The following is a 17668-nucleotide window of genomic DNA, read 5'->3' on the forward strand; positions in this document are numbered from 1 at the left end:
CTCCCCCCCCAAAGAAAGGTCATTCCTATGACCTACTCTCAATCCAAATGAAGCTTCTCATGTAGCATTTCTCTAATCCAAAAGTAATTTCTATGCTTGTCTGATTGGAGGCCAAAATAATGACTTTTTAATGCTTTTATGATATTTATTTCATAGAGAAATTATGAATCAATCCATAATTGGATAATAATCTAATTAGTGGTCATTCTAATCATATCAATAATATTAAACTTCATTAATTCAATTAAATTGAGAATTATCACTAATAGCAACGGAGCTATGGTAAAATTTTTGTAAAATAAACACATAAAATATTTTCATTCATAATATGAAAAGAGGTCTTTCTACCATATTTTGGGAATTATCATCCTAGATTAATTGAATGATTCTCATTGAAATCATGGAGAAATTGATTTTTATGTTTATGCTTAATTAATAAATTAGAAAAAAGAGAAATTCTAGTAATTTATTTTTATTTTAAAAGAGAAATCCCCATGATAATGGAAATCCATGTATTCCAAAGAATTAAGAGAAAAAAAATAGAATACTAATATAATGTATATTTTATGTAAAAATTAAAGAAAGATTTTAGTTAAATTTATCTTTTTGCATAGATAAATTTATATGATGAAAGAGGAATTCCCACCATATTGGAATTCAAATAATTAAATAAGGAAAGTGTAATTCCTAGTGTAAAGGAATTAATGAAGATTTTTATTTAATTTTCAGGAGATAATTTAGTTAAATTTATCTTTTTGCATAGATAAGTTTAAATGATAAAAGAGGAATTCCTATTACATTTGGAATTCCATCATTTGGATGGGAAAAGAGAAATTCCTAGTATATTGAAATTATGGGATAATTTATTTAAATTCAAAGATGAATTTTTAGATAAATTTATTTATCTATGAGAAATATTTAAATATCAAAAGAGAAATTCTTATGACATTTGGAATTCCATCATTTAGACAGGCAAAGAGAAATTTCTAGCATATCGAAATAATGGACATTTTAATTTAGATAAATTTATTTAATGAAATAATTGATGGGAAAAGAGGAATTCCCATGACATTGGAATGTAAATAATTAAATGCAACAACAGGAAATCCCATGGTAATTGGGATCCAAGAAATTAAATGGGAAGAAGAGAAATTTTTAGTATAATTTGATTTATGATTATTTACCAAAAGTGAAAATATGGGTAGAATTGATTTCTACAAATCCCATGAATTCTTTTATTCAAAAGAAGAATATTGAATATAATTCAATTGAGGAATTGACAACGAATATGGAAGTAGTTGTCAGAAAAAGAATCTTTAATTAGGCCAAGCAATTGGTAAGAATTTAAAAAAAGTCTTATTATCGGTATCAATCTAGAAAAAGCTATTAAATAGGAATAGCACGTGAATGGATGTATAAGATGTGTATGCGATGTGATAATATGTAAATGGGATGCGTAAGATGTGTATGGGATGTGATAGGATGAGAACGGATGCAATAAGATGAGTATGGGATGTGATTGGATGTGAATGCGAATGTATATGTGAAAGAAAGAGTATGCATGTGTATGAGAATGAATAAATGTGGATATGGATGTAGATGTGTATGTGAATGTATGGATGTAGATGTATGGATGTGGATATGGATATGGATGTATGGATGTGGATGATGTGGATGTGGATATATGGATGTAGATGTATGGATGTGGATATGGATGTGGATGTATGAATGTGGATGTGTATGTGGATATGGATGTATGGATGTATGGATGTGGATGTGGATGTGGATGTTGATATGGATGTGGATGTATGAATGTGGATGTGTATGTGGATGTGTATGTGGATATGGATGTATGGATGTGGATGTGGATGTGGATGTGGATGTATGGATGTGGATATGGATGTGGATATGGATGTGGATGTGTATGTGGATATGGATGTGGATATGGATGTAGATGTATGGATGTGGATATGGATGTGGATGTATGTATGTGGATGGATGTGGATGTGTATGTGGATATGGATGTAGATGTATGGATGTGTATGTGGATATGGATGTAGATGTATGGATGTGGATGTGGATGTGGATGTGGATGTATGGATGTGGATATCGATGTGGATGTGGATGTGGATGTGGATGTATGGATGTGGATGTGTATGTGGATATGGATGTAGATGTATGGATGTGGATGTATGGATGTGGATGTGGATGTAGATGTATGGATGTGGATGTGAATGTGGATGTATGGATGTGGATGAGTATGTGGAAGAATGAATGTAGATGTGTATGTGGAAGAATGAATGTGGATGTGTATGTGGAATAATGGATGTGGATGTATGGATATGGATGTGTATGATGAACGTGGATGTGTTTGTGGATATGGATGTAGATGTATGAATGTGGATATGGATGTGGATGGATGTGTATGTGGATATGGATGTGGATGTGGATGTATGGATGTGGATGTATGGATGTGTATGTGTATGTGGATATGGATGTAGATGTATAGATGTGGATATGGATGTGGATGTGGATGTATGGATGTGGATGTGGATGTATGGATGTGGATATGGATGTGAATGTATGGATGTTGATGTGTATGTGGATATGCATGTAGATATATGGATATGGATATGGATGTGCATGTATGGATGTGGATGTGTATGTGGATATGGATGTAGATGTATGGATGTGGATGTGGATGTGGATGTATGGATGTGGATGAGTATGTGGAAGAATGAATGTAGATGTGTATGTGGATGTGGATGTATGGATGTGGATGTGGATGTGGATGTGGATGTGGATGTGGATGAGTATGTGGAAGAATGAATGTAGATGTGTATGTGGAAGAATGGATATGGATGTATAGATGTGGATGTGTATATGGATGTATGAATGCGGATGTGTATGTGAAGAATGGATGTGGATGTGAATGTGTACGTGGAAGAGTGGATATGGATGTGTATGTGTGGAAGTACGAATGTGGATGTGAATGGATGAGATGTAATGTGATGTGAGTCGGGATGAGAATGAATGAGATGTGATGTCATGTGAATCAGAATGTGAATGAATGATATGGGATGTGAATGGATGATATGTGATGTGAATGAATCTGATGTGATGAGATGGAAAATGATGTGATTGGATGAGAATGGATACACATATGAATTGGACGTGGATTAAGTAATATGGATTGATGTGGAAAGACGAGAGTTAATTATAGAAACTGTATTTGTGACCTGTTTGTAAATGACTGTTTTATGTCAAGAATGTTGGGGAAGCATTTTGACCGTCTTGTGAATAAGGTCGTGGAGACCTAATTGATAAAGTTGCAACAGCTGATAGAGAGTCAACGGAGGACGTCTCGCGTAGCAAGGTCGGCCGAGGTCTTGACCAACCTTAGTTCAATTTAAATGGTGAGCTTCCGGTACGGTGGATGAGGGACCAAGGAAGCGGCCTATGAGTGAAGCGCTAGGTGACCTGCGAAGGATCCTAGAGGGTGCTGACCATACGGTGCTCGGGCTCTAGGTCATCAAAGATACCCACACGTGCATCGTGGAAGATATTGGAACAAGGAGTGAGAGTTGTTTTTTGAAACCGGGCATGGATCTGGTTGATTGACCTTGCTGGTCCTCAACGCATGAGTCCATGGCTCTTTTATAAGGATCTGTTGGTTGATCTTGCTGATCTTCAAGGGAGATTCCATCTTGAATTTTTTTTATAAGTGAATATATTGCCGGGTACTATGAGCTAGGAACTATCGAAAAGGCCCCTAAGTGGACAGGTGGTGAGCATTCTGGTTGCCAATGATGCCATAGATACCTAGATGAAGAAATGATTGGCAATTAAGATTCAACCAGATATTTTGGAGGATTGTGATCAGTGATACTATGGCTTCATTAAATGATTGTTTTAAAGATAGCTGAATCTGTGAAGAAAACAATTTCATATTGGGTGTGTAAGTGGTGTGACTAGCTTTAAGTTTGCATGAACATCCGGCTAGGGGGCCTGGGAACTCTTTTCCTTGGTACGTGGGACAAAACCTAACCAGATTCTTAATTAGATCTCGTCACTGCAGTGGTTAGGCGGTTGGCTAACCCATGGGACTGGATGGGGTTAGGCTGGATTGATGGATCTGTAAAATGAGACTCAATTTTTATTGTAGTACGCTAGATGAAGTAAATCCCGGAGAGTAATTGTTCTATGGAAAAAGGAATCAACGGCTGTGCCTCTCGATGGGGAAAAAAGCGTTGATCTCTATGATCCAAGTGCACGTTTCTTCCTTGATCTGACCAAGTGACTTTTGGTTTGGTCGAATCAGTTTGGTCAGTAATGACCTTTACTACGTTAGAGTAAAAATATCCTGGAGGAATCGCCCGTGCTTTCTTGGCAAGGGAAGTTTTTTCGGGTACGATTTTGGAAGAACCGAGGGATTAGTCTCCTGTCCAGATATCCATGGGCGAGGCCCCGAGTGAGAGAACCCTGCACCGCGCAAGGAGTGCTACTTCCACTGCTAGCAACCCCGAATCTGTTGCTGCATGGAAGGAGCAGGGATCTTTCAGAAACTGTAGAGATTGACATCACAAGCACTAAAAGACCACTTTTGTTTACACTTAGAATCAATATTTTATTTATTAGTTGAAGTGTCTTCCATTTGAACATTTAAACACAACATTATTTGAGCATTAACATGTAGTGTTTTTGTTTTTGTAAAGCTATCAAAAGTACATGGATATTTGAACCCTTCAGAGTCAAACTTTTTAAATATGAAAGTCATGGAAACATACCATGTATTACACGTTCTTAAACAAGAACAAAAAATAAAATATAGTTTTAGTGTCTGTTTTTCTTTAAATAGTGTGCTGTGCAAGAGGGTTACATAGTTCGTTTAAAAAATGGTTTCCATAGTGCGTTAGAAAATAAATGAAGAGAGAGAGAGAGAGAGAGAGAGAGAGAGAGATTATTTATGGATTTTTTCATCCTAAACCCTAAAACACCATATTAGATAATTTGGAAAAAATCCCATTCCAATTTGAAAAATGGGAGCATGGTGAACTTGCCCAAAAGTTTGTCAAAACCCCCTCATATGACATATCATCAGTAAGATCTTGAAGAGTAGAATCTAAATCTATGATCTCCAACAAATTTGGAGTTAGTATGTTTAAGATATGTCCAAAACTATATGGAGTAATTGATTCCCAAAATGTGAGATTTTTCCCAAATTACCTAATATTGACTTCTAAGGCTTACGTGATTGTTGAGTCGTGTAGAGACTCGAGCATAGTATATTCAGGTCATGCTTTGATAGACCCATGGAAGACAAGTGAAATTGCACTCCTTACAGGGCTACAGAGGATGAACTTGTAAGCCTTTTTCTCTTTTTCCCTTCTTGTTTGTGTCTACTTTCATCCTATTGATTCATTTAATTTTGAAAATTTATGTTTGTAGATTGAATGAGCATGCGGTTATCAAACCAAGCTGGAGGGATGTACTCTCATGAATGCTAATAACATTTGTGAGTGCGACGCTCAAGTTTTCATGAGCTCCTTGACTCCCCAAGAGTGTTAGGGAGGTGAAAGGAATTGTAGGCTAGTACCCTTTAAGTAGAGGGTACTTAGAAAGGCTTGTATTTCAGGTGAGAGCAATGTCCCTTTTCTTGCCTCTGTGGTTGTTTGGGGTATTGACTCGTATTTTTTGGAGGTACATTATATTTGATTTGTCAATGTGTTGCAGGTTGAGTTTAATGCAAATATCAAGAAAGCACTGGAGAGAATAAAGGCTATAGTTCCCATGGAGGAGAGAGCAGTTGCAAAGAAGAAGGAGATTGATGCAGTGCATCAGAAAATATCTAATCGGATGGGTAGGGTATAGTATCTACACTATATATTGGACATTCATAAGTGGTGTTGAGTGTGAGAAGTTTGAGTCTTCTTTGTCTTGAGTTAATGTTGTGTAGGTCTTAAACTACCTTGACCCATAGCTTGGAGATATTTGGAAATCTAAATTATTTTCCTTGAATTTAGAGACTGCAGATAAGGTTTTCACTCTAGAGAAAATTAAGTGCATTGCACTCCCCTTAAGGTGGAGAAAAAAAATTTAGTATCTCTCTTTGTTGGAGGCTAGTGCTATCATGAGGAATATGTATTACATGCCTTTAGCACATATTCCTTATATAGAGGGTGAGCTTTGTATTTGGTGTCTTTGTTTTGCATTAAAAATATTGTTTGTGTTAAATTCAATCTTATGATGCATTTCTTTATTGCAACTAAAGGTGGTTGGCTAGAGAGATTTTATAGAAAATCACGCCCTTGCACTGCTTGAGGAGCTCAAGGCCGCTGACTGCAAGTGGGGGTGTTTGGGACCCTTTTGTAACTATCTTACCATTGATTTGTGGAATAGGTTATAGGATTAGGTGTCTCTTTTGGAGGCCATGTTGGCTAGGATCTATGTACATATTGATACATATATGCAAAAAACACTGTTACACCAGCATCCTTCTCTCTTCTCTCTTTTCATCTTTGCGTAGTTCTGAATACATGGAGTTCTTTCGCATGTTACATTGGTATTAGAGCCCGACAGAAATCCTAGAGGTGCTAAATTGGTGCATAGCATATTTGGAAAATGCACAGTGCAAAGGTGGTTGTTTTTGGTCCAGACAAGAAAATGCAGCATGGTAACCGTGGGCATGTGGCTCAAAGGTAATAATGCATCAATTCATAGGTGCCATACTTGGTGGTGTAGGGCTTACCACCAGATGAGGCAATGTATTAGTAGTGTCTCGGGTGGGGGCAGCTCTAGGATCTAAGAAGGTGAAGCTCATGCTAGTATGCTCTTGAGTAGGGCCGTGCATGGACTTGTGGGTTAGAATATGTGGGTCGGTCCATGGTATAGTCGGGTGATACGATAAAAGGAGGATCCGCTAGGCTCATAGGAGGTGTTAGAATTTCGCTTATTGTTGGCATTCTTGATTTGGATGTCTCGACTTGTGCCAGAGGTCTTTTGATCCTTTCATGTTCAATGATCCTATATATGCAATTGCAGATACCCTACAATCATTGCTCCTTTGTTGTGGCCCCAGATATTGATTAGACAATACCTTCCCAACTCACACCATATTGATTAGACAATACCTTCCCAACTCACACCATAAGCTTGCTCGGTGGTGAAATCCACAAGAGTCTTTGTTTTGATGTTTCCAATCATTTGTGGGAAGAAATTGATCCAAGATTTGCAAGCCTAGCTCTTTCTACAAGTTAGACGCAATGTTATTGCTACATGTGCCGAGACTCTCCACCAGAGCACTACTTGCACAATCTTGGCTTGGGACTTGTTTTTGGCATACTGAACTGTTTGGGCTACTAATCATTTACTGTGCCAATTGCAAAGTTTCTTCTTCTTTTTCTCTAATAGTGTGTATTAGTGCCTCTAGTGCCTGCACTTCTTCTAATGTTCTACTACCAGACATACGCACTTGTGCAAGGGTGGTTTGATGGTCACAGTTGTAGAAGGTCCAACAAGAGATGTATGGACAGGGATATCAACATGAACGCTTCGTGCTTGTAAAGATGAGAGTACACCATGTGTCTCTATGGAGTTAACCTCAAATCCTTCATCATGTGGTCTATATGTAGTAAGATTTGGTTCAGAGGTAGCGGTTAAGGTTGAATCTTTGAGGTGGCTAGCTAGGCAATCAAAAATACTGGTAGCTAGCTTTGACTAGACTTGAGGCTTGGTTAGGGTTCTCACTTCTTGGGACTAGGGATCCTTCCATTGACTGGAAATCTGACAATGTATCCATATAGCCCCTGGTGTAGGTCCTTGTACAATGGTAAACTGGGTTCTGACCCGAAGGTCCTGACTCCTGAGCCTAGCGTAGGTGGGTACGCACTTAGCTTGAGAGCACTATCATCTAAATAGGTCTCTAATATATGACCAAATCATATTAGGTGCATGTTAATACGGGTTGTTGGAAGATTATACATATGCCCCAAACAAGCTTGAAATTTTTTATTATTTATTATTTTTTGAAATTTTTTTGGATTGTCCCAAGTTTTTCCAAAACACATTTTTGGTGTTTCTTAACTTGTTTGGGACCAAAAATAGTGTACTTTTTTTGGGTAAGTCAAGCGCTGCACGCATTGGCTCCCATAGTTAAGAAATCTTCTTAACTATGTAAAAATATAATTTTTTTGGGGTGTTACACAAGCTGCATCAACATAATCGCAACAGCCTAAAATATATATTAGAAAAACTTGTGCATGAGGTAGTGCAGATAAGATGCGCAACTATTTGTAGAAGATGTTAGCGACGATGACTAGCAGCACAAGAAAGCAACAGAGGAGCTCCTGAGAAGAAGTGGTCCATGAGAGTAGTCATGGTCGCAGTAGAATGAAGAGAGGCCGCAGTAGAATGAAGAGAGGTCAAGCTTGAAAGCTATGGTGGTGGTCGTAACAGAGAACTAGAGAGACAAAATGAGCAGGCCGATGAAGAGCTAGCAAAATCAGTAGAGATGGAGTAAAGTCTGCAGTGTGAACAATTGGCATTAGCAAACAGTCAATGCAAAAGAAAGCTAGATTAAAGAGGCAAGATAGCAAGCAGCTATGGAAACTCTACGCACAAGCATGGAGCATGAAGATAGTGGTATAATCAGAGAGCATGCTAAGTAAAAGGAGAAGTGCAGCCGTCAACTTACGTGAAGATAGGCAAGAAAATGGAGATGTATTGGGTGGCTAATATGAGAAGCTTTTGCAAGAGAACGCATGGGATGTGAAGGAAGGAAGCTATCGCAAGATGTTGTGAATCAAGATAGGGAAGAGCTGTGACAAGAAATAGCTATGGAAGTACAGTTTTTATTTGGAGAAGACGATGTCATAACAACCTGGAATCTGACCCAAGTGCAATGTGCATTGCAGGCGCAAGCTACCCTGCAATCTGACACATGGCTACCAAAGTAAAGAAATTAAATTTCTTTTTTTTTGGTTCTTTAAACCCTTAAATGATTTAAGGGTGCATGGCCAAAAGGCATTGTATTTGTTTCACCCATGATTATGAGGCTAACCATACCCGAGCTTGCATGCTCAAAACAAAAAAAATGTGTAATCACCCATGGTATGAGGGTAACCATACCATACCCGAGCTCACCTAGAAGCTCAAAATGGTTGTTGTGATGTGTGCATGAGCGATGCACGTGTGAGGTGCATGCGCATGGGTTGGTTCCCACCCGAACTTCTATGTTCAAATCGGACTCAGTGGTTCCGCTGTGAGCGACGAGTTGGCTAAAAATGGACTTGGTGTCTAAGATGGTAGATACACGCACACATGTTTGTTTGATGGACAGTCCAATGTATCATTGAGGGGGGGAGTGTTGAGAGGTAGCGATTGCGATTGTGCAAGGCTACATTGATGGATGATGGGTGAGTTGTGGAACACCTCGATTAAGAGGGGATATTAAAAGATGTAATTGTGGTGTTGTGTGTATGTGGGAAAGCACCCTAGAGTTGCAAGATATTATGGCAAGATAAGAATGCCACATGTATTATTGTATGGTGTGTGAGTGTTGACTAAAAGAGTGGAAAAGGGAGTGCCACATGGATGATATGTAAAGTGGGATAAGGCTAGAAACCCTATATCATTGTATGGTTCATTTGTGATATGTAATAGGAGATCTTGTGTTGAGTGTGCAATCTCTCTCTCTTATTATGGAGTTCTTAGTGTGGTTTAATCCACCTTAATTATGTTGCTTAATCTATGTCCTTCACCATGATCAATCCCATTTTAGGGTTGTTTTAATGCCAAGGGGACACTTTTGTGCTACCAGAATATTGTGAGCAAGTCATCTTTAAAGTAGATCCAAAGGATCCAAGATGGTTGTTTGTAATCTAAGTTTCTCCTTGTAGTAGTAAACACATTTTTGAAGGTGAACAACTAGAAGAAGAACCAACTAGAAGAGCAAACACATTTTTGAAGGCAAACAACTAGAAGAAGAACCAAAGAATCATAATGATGAAGTTGATATTTTCAAAACACAAGAGCTAAATGATAGAGTTGATGTTGAAATCAAGAGCCAATTGCGAATCAATATATTAGTTATGGATACTAGGCCTGAGGGACAGATTTAAGAGCATATGGAAGAAAGGTCATCAAGTTCTAATAGAGATCCAAGTACATCTGACAAAAGGGAGAAAATAGATGATCTTGATTCTACATAAGAGCAAGACATTGACCAATTGGTTCAAAATTCCTTAAGTAACATTGAAGCAGACGTAGAAGCATTCCTTGAAATTGATCTTTTTGGAGCCACCGATCTAGCCGAAGATGATAGAATAGATGATGATCTATGATAGAATAGAAGATGATAGAATAGATGTTCTATGAATTTGTAATATTAATAGTTTTTTAGTATATACATATGTAAGGTTTCACTACTCTCTCATCGTCGACATTCTTGCACAACATCTTTTATTTTAGTTTAATCCCTCATGGTGAAAAAAATATTAGAATATGTGATAACTTTGTTTCACATTGAAATACACATTTTTAATATTGTCGATATAAGAATAACGAGACTTCATGAAAAACGACAACAAAATCATGCAAACAATAACTCAACTCCATTTTTGGAACAAAAATCCAAAAATGTACCTTTTTTAAAATTTATGGAAAAAAAAGACACTTTCACGTTAAACATTTAAAAAAAACCATTACTTTTGTGAAAAAAGAATGCATAAAAATTGCTTACATTTTACTCTAAACCCAAAAACATCCAATTGAAAAAAGAGTTACAAAGGATAAGAAACTCTTCCAATCAACTAGGAAAGTCATTGGACCTTTTTCTTAAAAATATCAATTGTTTTCTGGTGCAAGTGTCCATAAAATTTTTAATTCAAATCCATACACAAGAATTTCTACATCATGCAAATTAAGCTTGTCTAGACATTGACAAATTCCACTTTTCTTTGCTTTTTTGCTTTGTTTAAGAATCTCTAGATCATACTTTTCCTTGAGCATGGATAAGTTTGTACCAATACACAGTTCTACACTGCATGTTATATGTAGCTCATGTTATCCACAAACTGATAGGTGGTAAAATTGTCGTTACTTTTAGAACCATTATAATTTGATGAAACTCTCTTACATGGGGCTATAGTACATTGCTTAAGATTTTATTTATTTTTGTATACAAAGTTGATGCAATGGTTGAATTCAAGCATATTTTGATATTAAGAAAGGTAGGTATATGGAGTCCATGGCCATAGAAGAGGTATATTGAAAGCAAAGATGTCTTTAGATTTAGATAGAAATCTAATGATCTAAACGGTCAAATTTTAGATGGTGCTACAATTTATCAGTTTACTTTATTTTTATGTAATAGTTCAATTTAGAGTTATAGTCTATGTAAAAACATAGTTTTTAGTTTATAACAGTTAGATTTTGAGCTATGAAAATGACAATAGCTGTCATTTTGAAAAATTGATGAAAATTTGGATTCTAGAATCCACTTTGTTAACAAAGTGGATTTTGGAATATGAAATTTCATGACAAACTGACGTTTCTATCGTTGATAGTGAAATTTGCGTTCAAAAAAAGAGAAAATTTTGTCCATAGTGAAAGAAAATTTTACTTTTATATTGGACAAAAAGAGTCAAAAATTTTTGTCAATGGAAAAATTTTCCGTCACGAAAAATTTCCCGTCAAATGAGAATTTGGTTTTCAAAATCTGGAATCCGAATTTCCGTTGACGGATTGAAATTTTTGTCAACGAAAATTTCTATTTATCAACAAAAATTTGGATTCCAAAATCCAAGTGGATTATGGAATCCTAATTCTCCAAAAATTTATTTTGGGCCATGGAATTTTATTTTGTCACATGAACATCATTTTTTTTATTGACAAAAATTTTCAACAGAATTTTTTCCGTTCGGGGACTAAATTTTTCATCCAATAAAAGTGAAATTTTTGTTCATTATATCGTTTTTGTTTCTTTTTTCAGACAAAAATTTCATTGTTTCACGTTAGAAATGTTTGTCCAAAATTTTGGATTCCAGAATCCGCTTTCTCGACAAAGTGAATTCTAGAATCCAAATTTTCATCAATTTTTCAAAACGACAACTGTCGTCATTTTCATGGCTCAAAATCTAACTGTCTCATAAACTAAAAATTGTGTTTTTGCAAAGACTATTGTGACACAAAATTGGGGTTTTATTTTGGTCACTTCTCAAGATCATGTGTTGAAGAAAGAAGAAGAGATTTTGGTGTTAAATGAGAAAAAGAGACAATCTCACTTCCTATCTCCCTAGAGTAAAACAAAGATATATACATGGAAAGTGAGATTGTAATCCATAGATGGAAATAGAAGTGGCTTAGGCGAAGCATTAATTTGGGCTAACCAATCAGTCCCAAAAGCAAGGGCAAGTCTCTGCTGGAAGAAAATCTTTCGGCTTAGCACTATGTGAATAGAGGTGAAAGGGGTGTATTGATATGGCTCATTTGGACGTAAGGTCTTCTTATCCTCTCTTTCCTCTATTTTTATATATATAAAAAAGGGTTTTGTTTTGTAGGTCCTCTATACATAGAGCTTAATCTATGAATAGAGCTCTAATCATAGAGCTTAATGCATAGATTAAGCTCTATGCATGCATTCATAAAGCATAGAGATTTATGCATAGATTAAGCTCTATGCATAGAGCTTAATGCATGCATAGAGCTTAATCTTTTCGATTTTGTATGTACGCATTAGGTTCTTAGGAAAGCACTTACTTTTTTTGGTGATGTTGAAAGAGAAGATTAGAAGACCTACAAAACCAACAAAGGGGTGAGAAAAGGATTAGTAATGCATACATACAAAAGCCCTAAGAACCTAATACATACATACAAAATTGGAAAGAGAAAAACATTTACCTCTTTTTGGTGAAGTTGAAAGAGAGGATTATAAGACCTACAAAACAAAACAAAAAGTTGAGAAAAGAATTAGTGATATAAAACCCTAAAAGTGTGAATAGCATGGATACACAAGGAGGTTTAAGCCTTATGCATAAGGAGGTTTAAGTATAAGCCTCTTATGCATCTTATGCATAAGCCTCTTAGGCTTATGCACAAGCCTAAGAGAGCGAGAGAGAGCGAGAGAGAGATAGAAAGAGAACACCATTCAAAAATTTTAAACATAAGAAGCTTATGCATGAGAGAGAGAGAAAGACAGAGTGAAGAGAATACCAATCTCTCTCTTTCTTAGGCTTATGCATAAGAAAGAGAGAGAGAGAGAGAGAGAGAGAGAGAGAGAGAGATAGAAAGAGAACACCATTCAAAAATTTTAAACATAAGAAGCTTATGCATGAGAGAGAGAGAAAGATAGAGTGAAGAGAATACCAATAATCAAAAACCCTAATTCTAAACATACTATTCAAAAACCATGAATATATGAAGAGGTGGGAGAGACAAGTGGGATACAGATTACCTTGTGAGGAATTGTCCTTGGGAGGAGACTTGAGAGGAGACTTTGTGAGGAGAGGACAAAGGGTGAGGTGTAGCCATCATGAGAAAAAGGTACAGCATAGGGAGCAGAGGGGAGGAAGCGAAAATAGTGGCGGGGGCGTCGACGCGAGCGGGATTATTCAAAAAAAATTTAACAGAGCGTCTATATTCGCGTCTATCAGCGCATCTATAGACGTGTCTAAAAGCGTGTCTATACAAATAGATACGTTTCGAGACGCATCGATAGATGCTAGTATAGACATGCCTATAGACTCTAGTGTAGCCACGCGTATAGCCGCTCCTAGTATAGACCCGTAAACCCCGCAAAATCGTAAATTCGGCCATGGCCCCTCTCTCACTTCCATCTCTCTCTAGCTTACGCGTCTATGTTCTCATTCTCTTGTAGTGTAATGCATGGTAAGGCACCTCAAGGAAGAGTGCACCACAAAGCTAAAGTGCTAGATCTGTCAGGATTGAATGAGGAACTATAGATACAATAGCAAAAATAGAACCCCTGCTTTAAATCACGTAGTACCACGTGATGATAATATGTCATAAACACGTTATTAAGGCAACGAGAAGGGTGCAAAGTAGATCTAAGTTGAGGGTGCTAGCATGGACAAAGGGAGAACAAAAATGTTTGAAGAGAGCCAGTAGGATCAACTAAAGTAGGGTGTTGAAGGATTATAAGATCCAGAGAATGCAAAGGATGACACCCTACATCTATATCTTAGCAAGCCCCAAATTTGAATTAGAGGGTGTGCTATGAGAATCAACATGGTTCCGTTGTACATGACGATTCCTTGAGAAATATAATTTTGTGTGTGTAACTCTTAAGATAAGCTGGAAAATTTGTGCATGTTTATGAACGAATAGATATATAATATGAACATTCAATAACACTCTATTCAAAGAATGCCATTAACACTGCATGAAACAAGGGTGTATTAGGTTTCACGTGATTATAAACCTAAGAGGAATTTAATCACTATCCAATCTGCGAGACATTTTCGGATCCACCTGATCATAGACTTGAAACACTGTGTAACAAAAACCATATTTGAAAGTAGACACAACACAAAAAGGGGAGTTTGGAAATCATAAAGTAATAGCTTTGGGACAACCCTTGTCATGCAGAGTATGCAGCATACATATGGATTGTGCTACGTTATCCCCGAGTTTCGAGCTCCTCGGGGCTATTCTTTCAATGGAACCTTAGCCATGCACCTTTGGCTTTGGTTCTTGGAGTTGTGGGTTCAAATTTAACTCCTGGCAGTCAGCTGAGATCGACAATAATGAGTCATGCTGCCGACTCGAACCCACTTAACACAATTGTTAATTGATGAGGCATCGCACAGACCCCTGAGGGCGCCCACTCTCTTGGATGGACCTTCGTAATTTCTCCGTAACTTCCTCTGTAATCCTAACACTATCATTAATATGCTAACACAAACCCACCGTAGAACCCTAGCACCTGATCGTTATAGAAAGCTTGCTGTTAGTTGATGAGGCTCAGAAGCTGCTCGAACGCGCGGGCATCGCAGGGAAGCCTGAGGGCGCCCGCGTGGGAGTAGCCGAACTCATCGGCGGAGCTTTGTAAAAGCTCTGCAAAGAGAGGGTGCCCAAGGAGGTTGGCCGGTATCACGTACCGACTGCGGTAATCCTCTCCCACCAGCGCCGGCAAATAGCCCTTGGGCGCCTTGAGTACACCCTTTTTCTTGCCACAATATCTATTCTGATGTGCTGCGTTGCCGCAGCATTCAACTCTCAACCCAAGCAGAGCTTTAACAACAGAAATAGAGGCGGACTCTGCAATCTTTGGAAGCTTTCTGATCAATTTCGCCATCGTATGGCAGCACAATTACTTGAAATTGGGACGTCAGAAGAACGAATCATGAACCTAGCGTGCCCATGTAACATCCAATTGATCCGAATCGGAAGACTCGACATTTTCTTATACGCAACCATTTTGGGCCGCTAAAAGAAACTTTGGTGAACTGTGGCTTTCATCAGAATGATCGCTTTTTTTTTTTTTCCATGTAGACAGCCACAAGTGAGCCGCAACACGTGAACTTCGTACAACTGAACTATTCACCATGGGTCCATGCCACATGACCGTTTCAAAATGTATACAATTCAAAACATGCCCTAAAATGTATATTCAAAACATGCAAATTGTAACTCCTCTCTCCCCCTCTCTCTCTCTCTCTCACACACACATATGAACTCGGGACAACCTTGATAACTATTCACCGTGGGTCCATGCCACATGAGCATTTCAAAATGTATAAACAATTCAAAACATGCCCTAAAATGTATATTGCATATCATCCTTCTCAAGGTTCATTATGGGGAAATTGTAACTCCTCCCTGCCTCTCTCTCTCTCTCTCTCACACACACACACATATGACACATCTGCACAAGTATTCGTTATCATTCAACGCTCTTTCTCTCTCTCACTCACACACACACACACACACGCGTAATCTCAAGGGCTCACTATATGTAACTCTCTACAGCACGTGTATTCAAGGCCTAATTTAAAACCCCTTATTTGTAAATTTTTCATGTATAAGTTCGTACCCTTTTTCTATTCAATATATAAATATGCCCTTTTAAATGGTACCCTTCTGTATGTAAAAAATGTGTAAAAAAGAGATTTAAAAAACCCCTTCTATTGAACCCACGTGTTACACTTACATATTTATGAGTAACCTTGTTGAGCATGTAATAGGCCCAATTCAGCGAGAGGCAATGAAGCAACAAAACTCGACATGGTTACTCTCTCTCTCTCTCTCTCTCTCTCTCTCTCTATATATATATATATATATATATATATATATATATATATATATTTTCTAGCTCACTATGGAAATTGAATTTTCAACCACCTATGTAACCCTCTTGCACACTACACTATTTTTTTTAAAAAAAGACATCAAATCACTAAAATTATATTTTATTTTGTGTTCATGTTTAAGCATATGGTATGTTTCCATGATTTTCGTAATCTAGTGGCGGTCAACACTTTTCTCAATGTGAGTTACATACTTTCATATTTAAAACCTTTGACTTTGAAGGGTTCAAATATCCATCTACTTTTGACAAGTCTACAACAAAAACACTACATGCTAATGCGTAAATTATGTTATGTTCAAATGTTCAAATGGACAACACTTCAACTAATAAATAAAATATTGATTTCAAGTGTAAGGAAAAGTGATGTCTTTTAGTACTTGTGATGTTAATCTTTTTAGTTTCTCAGTTCTAAGTTTTGGATGTGATTTGAATGAAATCTGGGTTCATTTTATTATGTTGTCATGGTGGTTGTATATAGCTAAGACTTGAAAAATGAAGATATTGGTGACAATGAATTTAACATGAAGTGGGATATAAATTTGGAGTTTATCTTGTTAAACTTGCATTTTTTCATGATGTCTTGTAATTCTTTAATCATATCTTCATAGAACATTAAAAAAATTCAATTCTCACAATGTAAATGTAAAAATTGAAACAACTTCATGTACATTAGTACTAAATCAAAGAAAATGTAAGGTTTCATTAGGAAGGAAATTTTAAAAATTTGTAAGACACTTTTAGTTAAGCTCCAACATAGCAACTAAGCAATTGTTCTAGTACAAAAAATATGATTTTAAACCAAAAGTCAATAAAAGAAAAAGAGCTAAAAGGGCTGCCAAAACCAATTTCTTGACTGCCATTTTGGATCAATCATTTTTTTAAAGGTGGTGGCAACCATTTATCCCTTTCTTGGGATATGCACAGACAGGGTTGCTATGCATTAAATAAATTTTTTTTGACTAGATGGAAGAAAAGGGTGGCTAGTTTACAATCCCTCTTTTTGTTTACCATATGAGATAAAATAGCACGGCCAATATGGGCCTTGCAAACTTCTGCTTTCAGATAGAAAAAAATGGTAGCAAATACATGTGGTCACCCAGAATGTATTATATATAAACACACACACAACCACAAACACACACACACATATATATATATGCATACACACACACAAACAATTTTAAAAGTAAGACCTAAAGAGTTCCTTTTAAAATTGACTCTAAAAAATTATCATTTTTTGTAAAAATGTTTTAAAAAAACTCAATGTATAATTTTGGTATGTTTGAATAAAGTGATTTATAAAAGGAACATGGCGTAAATGGCCTCTAATATAATGATGTA

The 17668-nt window shown here is 36.8% G+C and overlaps 1 pseudogene; it reads right to left on the minus strand.

Annotated features, from left to right (window-relative positions):
• Positions 1-14759: 14759 nt before the first annotated feature.
• On the minus strand, positions 14760-15313 carry LOC147623853 (indole-3-acetic acid-induced protein ARG7 pseudogene; annotated as a pseudogene).
• Positions 15314-17668: the final 2355 nt, after the last annotated feature.

Source organism: Cibotium barometz, chromosome 26 (assembly GCF_041138505.1).
Source record: "Cibotium barometz isolate CiBa-2024 chromosome 26, ASM4113850v1, whole genome shotgun sequence".
NCBI classification, from domain to species: Eukaryota; Viridiplantae; Streptophyta; class Polypodiopsida; order Cyatheales; family Cibotiaceae; genus Cibotium; species Cibotium barometz.